Consider the following 12,954-nt stretch of genomic DNA (forward strand, 5'->3'; position numbering starts at 1 on the left):
GTTGCAATTTGTCTAGATAATAAGAACCCTGGTCCCAATTTGATTGATGCTTTTGACGCCATTTGTCGTCAGGTTAACCTAGATTTAACTGTAAAAACAAAGGCAAACAAGATTAGGGGCCCCAGATGGTTCGACTCAAACTGCTCTAAGGCTCATTCACTTCTCCTAAAGGCTCTAAAAAATAAACCAAGAGACAAAGCGCAGATAGCTTTGCTGAGGAAGCAATACAATCACGCTATCAGGCTTAGGAAACTTGAGATAAAAAATGATGCCTGGAGTGAATTATTATTGCCCGAAACACAACGAGATAGCGCTAAATTTTGGGCAATCATAAATCACCCATACTTTGCTGGGAAAGATAATCAGAGGGCAGACTGTATCATACCAGATGATCAATGGGTGACACACTTTAGTAATATCTATAGCCACCCTGATAATCACTCAGATTGCGAGACGTTACCTTCGCAATCATCAATGATTGCAATCCCTCCCTTTACTCCTGATGAGGTAAAGAAAGCGATCAATGATACACTCTGCAAAAAGGCACCAGGGCCAGATGGGGTCCCTGCAGATTTTTTCAAGAGCGCCCCAGAATTTAGTACCAAGATCCTTACAAACATTTTTAACGTTACAAGGGACCTGATTTTTCCTATTAGCTGGACAAAGTCTACCATAGTACCTATTTTTAAAAAGGGACAAAGGACAGACCCGGGCTGTTATAGGCCAATCTCCCTTATAGATTCAAGCGTTAAAATTTTGGGGAGAGTCCTTTTAGGAAGACTGACCCAGCTTATAGAGAGTAAGGGAAATTTATCAAACGCTCAATATGGTTTCAGAGCAAAAAGGGGCACCATAGACCAATGCCTAAACCTGGAACTAATTTTAAATAAATATGTAATTGCTAGGGGGGGCTCTCTGTACATGGCCTTTATGGATCTCTCGTCAGCTTTTGACCTGGTCAACAGGGGTAAGCTATGGGAGATCCTTTTGGTCATGGGCATTGACCCTCCCTTGGTTAATTACTTAGCGGAAGTACATAGGGAGCTTAAGACCTCGGTCAGGGTGACTAGGGAGGGAAGATGCACTTGCCATTTCAACTCGGAGAGGGGGGTTAGGCAAGGATGTATCCTTGCCCCCCTCCTCTTCACTCTTTATATAAACGATCTTGAGAAAATCATGGCCGCATCTCACATTGATATTCCACGTGCAGGTGAGACAAAGATTCCTGTCCTCCTGTACGCGGATGATGCAGTCCTATTAGCTCGCTCAGGAGTAGCCCTAAATAAACTCCTCTCATCCTTTGGAGATTTCATGACCTTGTTGGACATGAAAACTAACACAGAGAAATCCCATGTGATGATCGCAGGAGCAGCAGGTAGGAAAAGAAAGACCAAAACTTTCTATTGTACAGGGAAAGAGGTTAGGAGAGTCCCATCTTTCCCATACTTAGGTGTGACCTTTGATGAAAAGGGCACTTGGGGCCCCCAGCAATCCGTTAAAAGCAACGCTGTTGCTAGAGCGGCTGCAGGGTTGCTCGGTTTTGCTAAGAAATTAGGTGCCCGTCCCATGGAAAGCATCATCAAAATTTACAAAGCAAAATGTGTGTCCATCGCCCAGTATGGCTCTGCTATTTGGGGGTATACTAGTCATGATAAGATTCAGAAAGTAGAAAACAAATTTTTGAGATCTCTGCTTTCAGTCCCCCAATCGACTCCCACTTATGTACTACATGCAGAGTTAGGTTTGGGCTACATAACGGACTCTTTAAAATTAGCTCCTGTTATAGGATGGATGAAAACTTGGCTCAACCAGGAGCTTACATTAAATCATATTATCTTAAAAGATTGTTTAGCCCTGGACAGAGCCCTGTATATTCCGTGGATAAAATTCGTACAAATACAGTTGACTCTTGCTGGCCGCCCGGAGCTTTTTTTCTCTCCAGACCAAATAACTCAAGATGACCTTAAAACAGTAAAAAATACTCTGACTGAGTTGTATGTTCTGGAGAGGGAAGCCATAGAGTTAAGTAAACCCACGGTAAGGAAACATTGTATGTTGAAATCTGGTCCAGGAAAGGAACCATATCTCCTCCTGGTAACTAAACCATTCCATCGTTTCCTTTTAACGAGATTTCGTTTTGATTTGATCCATCCTATCTTAGGCAATTATAAAACTTGGAGTAGACCTACTGATGCTGAACCATGTGACTGTGACCACTTTTCTATTCAGGATACGACACACCTCATTATGTTTTGTGAACATTATATTGATATTAGAAAAAAATATCTGTTTCCAATCCTGCGTAACCAAGGTTTCACTCAGGTTAAACCAGCCATGATGTTTTTGCAACTCCTTCCTAATGCAAAAGTTACCTTTCATGTAGCTAGCTTTTTAGTAGCTGGAGCACGGATAAATAAAAACCGCACTAGAGTTAGGCACCTTACTGACCATTGAATAATGTCTCCCATTTCAAATTTTAATTCCTTGTCTTCCGGAGGGTTCCTTTTTAATACTTCGTAACATTTTTAATGTATTTTGTTTTTTTTATTGTGATTTTAAAAAGTTTTTAAAGATGTTTTTTAAAGATGTTGATTATGTAAACTTATGTATGAATTTGTGCTCTGATGAATTGCTGTGTATTTATGCTTGTTTCTTTTATGATTTTTAATAATCGAATAAAGATAAATTGACTGACTGGCTAAGAAAGTGTTTGTTCTATTTTAAAATTTGAAAGCTATACAACAAAACAAGTAGTCTTGAAAGTCCAGTAACTCACACAGGTATATGGTCACACACTGGCACATGGTTGTTGAAGGTTATAGAGATGTACTTAACTGCAGTGCTTATTTTGTAGTAAAATAAGTGCCAGAGACCTCGTCAACAGGCCACTGCAGCCTGCACCATTCAGTGCCCCTGCCACAGCCACCAGTGACAGAAGCATTATAACTACTACCCACCACACCCAACAAGTGTGTCAATTCAGACTATTCTTGGTCCCCTAAGCTATAAGAATTGCTTGGGTGGCTGGTATTAGTTATATTTAATGTATACTTAATTAATAAACAACGGTTGTTGTGTTCATCTCCAATGTCGTTACCAGGTGGCAGACTTTCATAAGTTCTGGTGTTGACGATTAAGTGCCGGTGGCGAACAAAGGAAACCACCAGCTCAAATTAAGCACTATGAGTGATTTACCATAAATGAGGCTGTTACAAAAGAAGAACCCACCTATCACATCGAGTTAATTCAATCAAAATTTGTGATGCTCTGATCTGGAAGAACAACCTCCTAGACTCCCTAACAGGAGTAAAACTCCATAACGTTATTTAGAAAGAATGAGCAGCACACACATTTATAAACATATGATGCACATCTTATTATAATATCTTATTAAGTCATGGGACTTAATAAGATGTTCTTTACTTGTTTTATATAAAAAATACATTCCTTTATTCTTGTCTTTCTTAAAATCAGTTTTCTTGTGTAGCCAACGTGTTTCGTCTCTTCACAAGAGACTTCGTCAGGACTTGATTTGTTATTTAATATATTGAAGTATCATGAATCCTGTTCTTTCGTTGGACTATATCATGTCCAAATAGGGACTCTCATCATCTCCAAGGAATACAGCATGTGTTCTGCTTGTTCCATGCACTTATTACCCTCTTATAGGTGTATCAGCATATCCCTTATAACCTTGGAGACAGGTCCCTCCCAATAGGTGTCCAGTGCCTATGTTGACATCAAAATTGTATTTCTTGTGAGCACTGGCTTGTGAGGAGACGAAACGTGTTGGCTACACAAGAAATCTGATTTTAAGAATCACTTAATCTCCCCTTGCCTATCAAAATTGAAAGTATCCTTGTGTAACAAAACTGGTTCTCATGTAAAGCGCTCTGATACCCGATACCTTCGGGTCAAGTTTGCGCTATATAAAACTCCGGAAAAAAACAAGAATAAAGGAATATATTTTTTATATAAAACAAATATAGAACATATAAAAGAAGTTTGGGCTTCCCATGTCTTAATAAGATGTTATAAGATGTGTATCATATGTTCATAAATGTGTGTGCTGATCATTTTTGCTTATCAAATTAAGCACTGCACTATATATGGATGTTCATTTCATATCTAATGCTTAATGTGCAACGAGCACGCTGGGCCTTTCGTAGGACATCAGGGCGATGAGAGTGAATGTTTTCTTCTCTTGAAGTTTTTTCCCCTGCAAAAGTATTGCCTAGAGAAATGATAGCCTAAACTTTGTTATGGACATCATGTGCTCCTAAGGCCGTAGTGGGGTCATTACTTTGTGAAGCATAATCCTAGCAACTAGGGTTCAGAAGCTTGCATTTCTGAAAATGATCTGGATGTTACTGGAGCCTTCAAAGTCAGACAGACATGTACTTCTTACCCTCACAACCTTAAAAGTGGCTCAAATCCTCTGATTGCCTGATCACAGTACGCCCCACCCCTTGTAGAGTTGGCAAATTAATTACTTGCATGGCTGTCTTTTTATGTCCTGCTCGATACAAAAATGAAGACAATCACCTAAAGCCAGAATATTTTCCTCTATAAAGTACATAATTTAAAAAAGGAAATATAAGAACGCACTTTCAAATGTGTTCCTGAGCTGCCTTAATGATCCATGACAGTCAGCTATGCTGACGACACCCAGCTCCTCTTTGTAAGTAACAGGGATGGTCAGTTTGATGGTGTCCAGGTCAACGGATGTTTGAGTGCTGTTTCTGAGTGGTTTGGACGCCATGGGCTGAAGTGCAACGCCGACAAGTCGGAGTTGCTCTTCTTTGGCTGTACATCTGAACCCGATTGGAAAACCTGGTGGCCGAAAGATATGTCTCCTCCCACTAGCTCATCTGTGAAAGCCAAAAATTTGGGAGTGGTGATTGACAACAAGCTATCTTTCGGACCACATATTTCATCTCTCACTGGGAAATGTTTCGGCATCCTGCGGATGCTTCGCAAATTTCTCCCCCTAGTCTCTATCCAGCACAGAAAAATTATTGTCCAGGCACTGATCTGCTCCAGGCTGGATTATGCAAACATTTTGTTTCTGGGACTTCCCAAATATCTGGTCAGGCGTCTGCAAATCGCCCAGAATTCTGCAGCCCGAGCCATTTTTGGTCTTCCAAGGAAAGCCAGAGCCACGGATCTTCTCGCCACATTGCATTGGCTCCCAGTTGCAAAAAGGATTTTATTTAAAACATTGACCACGACTTTCAAGGCCTTGCATGGCATAGGCCCCAAATATATCTCCAAACGACTGTCTTGGTATACCCCTCCCAGATCTCTTAGATCCTCGTCCTTATCAAAAATGAGGGTTCCCACTATCAAACGGGCAAGAGCAGGAGGACGGTCTTTTCGTCACTTAGCCCCTCATGCCTGGAATGATCTTCCAATCTCTTTAAGACAGACTTCTAGTCTTCTGTCTTTCCGCAAGGCCCTTAAGACTTGGCTCTTCCCGTAATCTTGATGCTGTTTTTGTGTTTGTATGCCCTTTTGGTGTTATGTTTTTTCCCCATCTTCGGTTGGGAGTCTTCGTTAAAGCGCCGGGATACTCCAGTGGAGTGGCCGTGCGCTATAGAAGTGTACAAATAACATAACATAACATAACATAACATAACAGATAGTAAAAGTAAACAAAGACAGCAAAGTCATGTTAAAAAATTAAAAGGACGATTTTAGATAAAGTCCTGGGCCTTAGCAGTATTTTACAACATTAACAAATGGCCAACTAACCGTGGAGCAATGGAGATACTTCCCAGCAAGTTGGAAAGTGAAGGGTCGGGGCAGAGTCAGTCATGTCACACCAAAATTCCCCCACACTTGAATTTAGAGCTATCTCGGTAGTTTGACAAAGTCTGCTGTAGTGTCCTACCTGAGCTGGTGAGCAACAGCGTCTTCCACAAGTCATGACGTCATCAGTGCACAGCTGCATTTAGGTATGACAGGAGACGTAGTTGTGAGAAAACAAACTAGAGTAGCCACATTTTTTTAGCGAGAGTAATCCATAATTATATACTGCCCCACTAAAACGCTTGAATGTATTGCAAATGAATACTCATGAAATACCAGTGTCACACATATAAATAAACCAACATACTGGTACAGAGTCACAAATAACAAAACAAATGCATGCTCCCGCAGCGCGAGGCTGTGTTCGTGCCTGCCGCAAGGTTTATTTACTCTGAAGACATTGAGCAATTAAAAGCCAACAACAGTATGTACGAAAGAAAAATAAGCTTATGGTGGTGTATTGGATAGGCAGCTACAAGTTCAGAGAAGGTACAGTGCTGCTTAAAGTATATCCCACAAATGGGCACCTTTAGACTCCTGTGCTGACGCCTGTGTTGCATGTAATTATCTGAGGGAAACTATAGCCCATGTTGTCTTTTCTTGTCCTGTCTATGCTTGTGCTCGTGCTTCCTGACTGTCACCTATATGTAAAGAACTAGGTACAAGCAGTCATAGTACCACCCGACGTATACTTGCCCTGTTCTCAGGCCAGGTCGCTCCCCCACCGCTCCAGCGCTCCCTGCTAGTGCTGTACCCTCTGCCTGCTGCCCCTCACCGCTGCTGGAAGTTCGAGGCCCTCCTCCACCCACCGGCTCCCGCCTGCGCCTCATCCCTGGTGGCCCAGTGGTGGGTGGTAATTATTTAGTCTGACCTTTTTCCTCCGTCTGTTTTCTTTCTCCTTGATTTCCTTTTGTATCTCGCCACCTGCTGTTCTGCCCTGACTGTATCTGTATTCTGCCTTTAGTCTTTGCTTTGTGTTTCTCTTTGCCTTGTTTTTCTCACTGGTGTGGTGGAACGACTCCTCGGCTCCAGACATCGCCATTGCCATCCTAGACGGCTACAAGATCACCCGCAGGGACCGCGCCAATGGCATCGGAGGAGAAATTGCCATTGTCCACAAATCCACCCTCAAGGTCACCACCCACGCAGATGACACCCTGAACACTGCCGAACACCTGCACTTCCAGATCCACACCGACCCCAACACCACCCTCAGAGGGACACTCGTCTACAGACCCCCCGGACCCCGGGCCCAGTTCAGGGACTCCATCGCCGACCTCGCCAGCACCCAAGCTCTCGCCTCCACGGACTACATCCTCCTCGGGGATCTGAACTTCCACCTCGAGAACAACAACAACGCCAACTCCGCCACACTGATCGACAACCTCGCCAACCTAGGCCTCAGACAACTCGTCACCACACCCACCTACGTCGCCGGCCACACGCTGGACGCCGTCTTCACCACAAGCACCCACGTCTCCTTCAACCACACCACTGAACCCCACTGGACAGACCACCGCTGCATTCACTTCACCTTAAAAAAACCTGCCACGCACCACCGCACCCAACAGCTGTCTCGCCGCTGCTGGAGCAAAATCACCAAAGACCAGATGACCACAGCCCTCTCCATGAACCAACCCACCGAGCCCACCAACCCGTACGCCGCAGCTCGCAACCTCAGACAGTGGATTGAAGACTGTGCCAACACCCTCGCCCCACTGAAGAAACCCCACAACAACCACGCCAGCAAGAGAGCCTCCTGGTTCACCGACGAGCTCCTGGCCTCCAAGCGCACATGCCGGAAACTGGAGAAGAGATGGCTCCACTCCCGCACACTGGACAACCATGCAGCCCACAAGGACGCCACCTGCAGACACCACCACCTCATCAAATCAGCCAAGAGGTCCTCCTTCAAAGACCGGCTGGACAACAATGCACACGACAGCAAGGAGCTCTTCCGCATTGTAAAAGAACTCTCCAACCCCAGCGCCAACGCCAACGACATCCCGCCCTCACAGGAACTGTGCGACTCCCTCGCCAACTTCTTCCACCGCAAGATCGCTTACATCCACGACAGCTTCAATGCCACGACCGACCCGACCACACCAGACCCCACCCCTCCTGCGAACACCATCAGCACCAACCTCCTGACCACCTGGTCCAACGTCTGCGATGACGAGACACACAAGGTCATGAACTCCAACCACTCAGAATCTCCGATGGACAAGTGCCCACACCACATATTCAACAAGGCAGGCGCAGCCATCGCACCCCAACTATGGAAGGTCATCAACATCTCCTTCAAAACCGCAACATTCCCGGAAAGCTGGAAGCACGCCGAAATCACCGCCCTCCTCAAGATGCCCAAGGTGGACCTCAAAAACATCCGGCCCATATCCCTGCTCCCATTCCCGGCGAAGGTCATCAAGAAAATCGTCAACATGCAGCTGACCCGCCATCTAGAAGACAACAATATCCTGGACATATCCCAATCCGAAACCACAGCGCCGAGACAGCCCTCATCGCCGCCACAGACGACATCAGGTGCCACTTAGACAATGGCGAAACATCAGCCCTCATCCTCCTGGACCTATCTGCCGCCTTCTACATGGTCTGCCATCGCACACTAAAAACTTGCCTCCATGAAGCCAGTATCCAAGAGAAGGCCCTCGACTGGACCATGTCCTTCCTCTCCGGCAGATCCCAGAGCGTCCGCCTCCTGCCTTTCCGATCCGAAGCCACCGACATAATCTGCGGCGTCCCCCAGGGCTCCTCCCTCAGCCCAACGCTGTTCAACATCTACATGGCCCCCCTCGCACAAGTGGCCCGCCACCACAACCTCAACATCATCTCCTACGCCGACGATACTCAGCTCATCCTCTCCCTCACCAAGGACCCACGCACCGCCAAAACCAACATCCACGACGGAATGAAGGCCATCGCCGACTGGATGAGGAGCAGCCGTCTGAAACTGAACTCGGACAAGACGGAGGTCCTCATCCTCGGGCCCAACCCCTCAGCTTGGGACGACTCCTGGAGGCCTACCACTCTGGGGACAGCACCGACACCCACCGACCACGCGCGCAACCTGGGATTCATCCTCGACTCCACCCTCTCCATGTCCAAACAGGTCAACGCCGTCTCCTCCTTCGGCTACAACACTCTCCGCACTGTTCGCAGGATCTACAAATGGATTCTGGCCGAAACAAGAAGAACGGTGACACAGCCCTCGTCAGCAGCAGGCTGGACAATGGCAATGCACTCTACGGCGAAATCCCAGCCAAACACCTACGACGACTCCAGCGCATCCAAAATGCCTCCGCCCGACTGATCGTCAACGCACCCCGCTGCTGCCACATCACCCCCCCACCTGAGGAACCTACACCGGCTCCCCGTCGACAAGAGGATCACCTTCAAACTCCTCACCCACGCACACAAAGCACTCCACAATGCCGGACCAGCCTACCTGAATAGCAGACTCAACTTCCACACCCCCACCAGCCAGCTCTGCTCCGCCAGCCTCGCCCTCGCCACCGTCCCCTGCATCCAACGAACTACCTCCGGCGGCAGATCCTTCTCCTACCTTGCCGCCAATTCCTGGAACACCCTTCCTACCCACCTAAGTCAGACGGAAGACCTATTCGCCTTCAGAAAACTCCTCAAGACCTGGCTCTTCGAACAGTAGCGCGCCCCCTCCCCCCCCCCCCCCCCCTACCTCAGCGCCTTGAGACCCTCACCGGTAAGTAGCCCGCTTTACAAATCCCCTGATTGATTGATTGATACTGAAATCAGACAGTCGACCTATCTAGGCATGCACTGTAGCCACTTTTTGGGGGGAATTTTTGGCTGATTCGTGGGCGGTACTCTCTTCTTGAAAGTAATCATTTGTTTTTATCTATCTTTCTTTCATTTGGATGCGATATGTACTGGTTTTAGAAAAATATTTTTGGATGTGATATGACTCTTTTTAGAAAAATATTTTTTGATGACATTAATGTCAAAAATCTGTTAATGATATTTTTATTGATTAGATTTTTTTCATCTATCTATTTGCTTTTATGGCTTTGATAGCCAAAATAAAGTTTTATTGAATTGAATTGAAATGAATTGAGTCACACACAAATAACAAAACAAATAGTGTCACAATCGCTCCCACAGAGCGAGGCTGTATTCGTACCTGCCCCAAGGTTTCATCTGATGGTAGTGACCTTTAAAAAGACAACAACTGTACATAGGACAGAAAGTAACAAGGAAGAGGGGGGAGGAAAGGTAACAGAGAGCAGCTGTTTCATCTCAAACGTCTTCGCAGTTGCTATGTTGCCCATTTGTGCACTCGGAAAACAGCCTCTATAATTTGATCTCAGTCTAAGAATGCCCATCAAATGTAAGTAAGGAGATAAGTAAATGATTTACAGTGCTGCTTACAGAAATGGACCTCTGAGCACTGAAAACATTCAGCGCTTTGGTCAAATGCTCATAAAGAAAGGGATAAGTAGTCCTTAAAGAGATGTTACAGTGGGACAAGCAGAAGCCTACAAGTCCTGAGGCAATACTCCAGGGGTGAGAACAACTTTGAAAAAGGAGGGACCAGGAAGCCAAATTACCCACTTGCAAGCAAGGATTTTTACAAGACAGCTGACCAAACAATTCACAAGCGATGGGAGGAGTAAAACTCCTCCAAAAAACATACATATAAACAGAACATCCTGACAGTGCTAGTGCTCTCTAGGCTCGACCTAAAAAGGAAGCCATGCAATAAACTTTCAAGAAAAATTGACTGCAACTCACTTTTGACATTCGTGAGAAAGTGTGCAAGAGCCTGCTTTGTGAATGTAAAATTACAAAACGAGATAATTTCAGTTAAGCCACAGCTACAGGAATAGGTGCTGTATTAATGATATTTTAAGTAGACCAAAGACCATAAAAGACATAGCTAACTTCAAATCAGCCGTAAAATGATGCATACAACTAGCCATGGCTCTTGCCTTATCCACCTATCTTATATCACATTGATTCCTCATGCGGAAGGAATGTTTTGGTGGGTATACAAGTCAAGTCTTTGGCATCTACCCATCTTTCTGTGTTGCGGAGAGAGCCTTGTGGGTGAACATAGTGCAACAGGTGCAGATTTGGGAGAGCTGAAGTCTGAGTCACACTAGTTTGGACTAGTCTCATTGCTGACTAATACCTGTTACTTCTCACCAATGCCAGTTTCTCACCCACACACTGTCAATCAATGACAGTTTTATCAGACCACCTGCCAGAGCCATATTTGTACAGGTATGCACCTGTTACAACGCAACTTTTACAACTACCTACTGTTACAACGCAACTTTTACAACGCATACCATTACAACGCATTGCGCTGGGGGGCGCTCTAGGATAGGGAATAAGTATAATTTACTATCCAACACCTTCCCTAGTGTCCACGGGGACTGGAGTTGGAATAGTAAATTATACTTACCACTATCCAGCACCTCAAAGCGCTATGCGTTGTAATGGTATGCGTTGTAATGGTCGCATTGTAATGGTAGGTAGTTGTAATGGTATGCGTTGTAACATGGTACATCCATTTGTACACTGTTCACAACTGCACCATCCTCGCACTGCGTAGCATTACTCACTTCCCAGGATGCCTACCAAAGCCAGCGCCTTATGAACATCTTAGGAGCAAGAAGTGGCGGTCGCTCATTTGCTTAAGTGGTAACTGAGATCTGTATTCTTTGCACTTGCTGCGTTATCCCTGTCTATGTAGTGTGTCAGGCTGGTGCATTCCTTTTGACCTCTACATGTGTATATTCCATTGGAATGTATTGATATGAAAATTAACTGGAGCTCTGATCTTGATGGATAGCTGGGAGTCCTCTCTCATGAATTGAACTTATTAAACAATATATCTGACGATAATACACTGGCTCTTCCTCTTCATTAAGAGAAGAATCGACTCTTTTACACATACCTATCCTCTATACTGTGGAATTCTCTTCCTGTGCAGCTCAGATCAAACATAAATAAGTTACATTTTAGAAAGCAACTAAAAACGGATCGTTTTAGATAACTCTGTTCATGATCCTATTTTTCTTGGGCCCGTCTTGGGTAGCCGCGCCCTCTATAAAACATTTAAATAACATAGAATCAGTGCCAGCTTCTCATCTTTCCAGATTGTGCCAACACCTTGCATTGTCTATTAGTGCCATCTTCTTATGTTGCATGGTGGTACTAGCTTGATCAAATGCCCACCACTACCAGCTCCCAACACTGTCAACCAAATGTCAGATACTCATTCTTCCCACCAGCAAAAGCTCCTTATCCAGTCCACCATTGCCTGCTTTTCTAGGAGCCCTTCAGTGCCCTTTCCTCACACAACCCACCAGTGCCTCTTGTCACAATGCCCAGCAGGGTCAGCTTCTCACACTGATGTCTATGGCCAGCTCCTCATACCTCCTAGATGCAGCTCCTCATAACTCCTTCTAGATGCAGCTCCTCATACCTATTTCTAGATGCAGCTCCTCATACCTCCTTCTTGATGCAGCTCCTTATACCTCCTTCTAGATGCAGCTCCTCATACCTCCTTCTAGATGCAGCTCCGCATACCTCCTTCTTGATGCAGCTCCTTATACCTCCTTCTAGATGCAGCTCCTCATACCTCCTTCTAGATGCAGCTTCTCATACCTCATTCTTGATGCAGCTCCTCATACCTCCTTCTTGATGCAGCTCCTTATACCCCCTTCTAGATGGAGCTCCTCATAACCCCTTCTAGATGCAGCTCCTCATACCTACTTCTAGATGAAGCTCCTCATACCTCCTTCTTGATGCAACTCCTTATACCTCCTTCTAGATGCAGCTCCTCATACCTACTTCTAGATGCAGCTCCTCATACCTCCTTCTTGATGCAGCTCCTTATACCTCCTTCTAGATGTAGCTCCTCATACCTCCTTCTAGATGCAGCTCCGCATACCTCCTTCTTGATGCAGCTCCTCATACCTCCTTCTAGATGCAGCTTCTCATACCTCCTTCTAGATGCAGCTCCTCATACCTCTTTCTAGATGCAGCTCCTTATACCTCCTTCTAGATGCAGCTCCTCTTACCTCCTTCTAGATGCAGCTCCTCATACCCCCTTCTTGATGCAGCTCCTTATACCTC

The sequence above is a fragment of the Lissotriton vulgaris genome, chromosome 3_1 (assembly GCF_964263255.1).
Source record: "Lissotriton vulgaris chromosome 3_1, aLisVul1.2, whole genome shotgun sequence".
NCBI lineage: Eukaryota > Metazoa > Chordata > Amphibia > Caudata > Salamandridae > Lissotriton > Lissotriton vulgaris.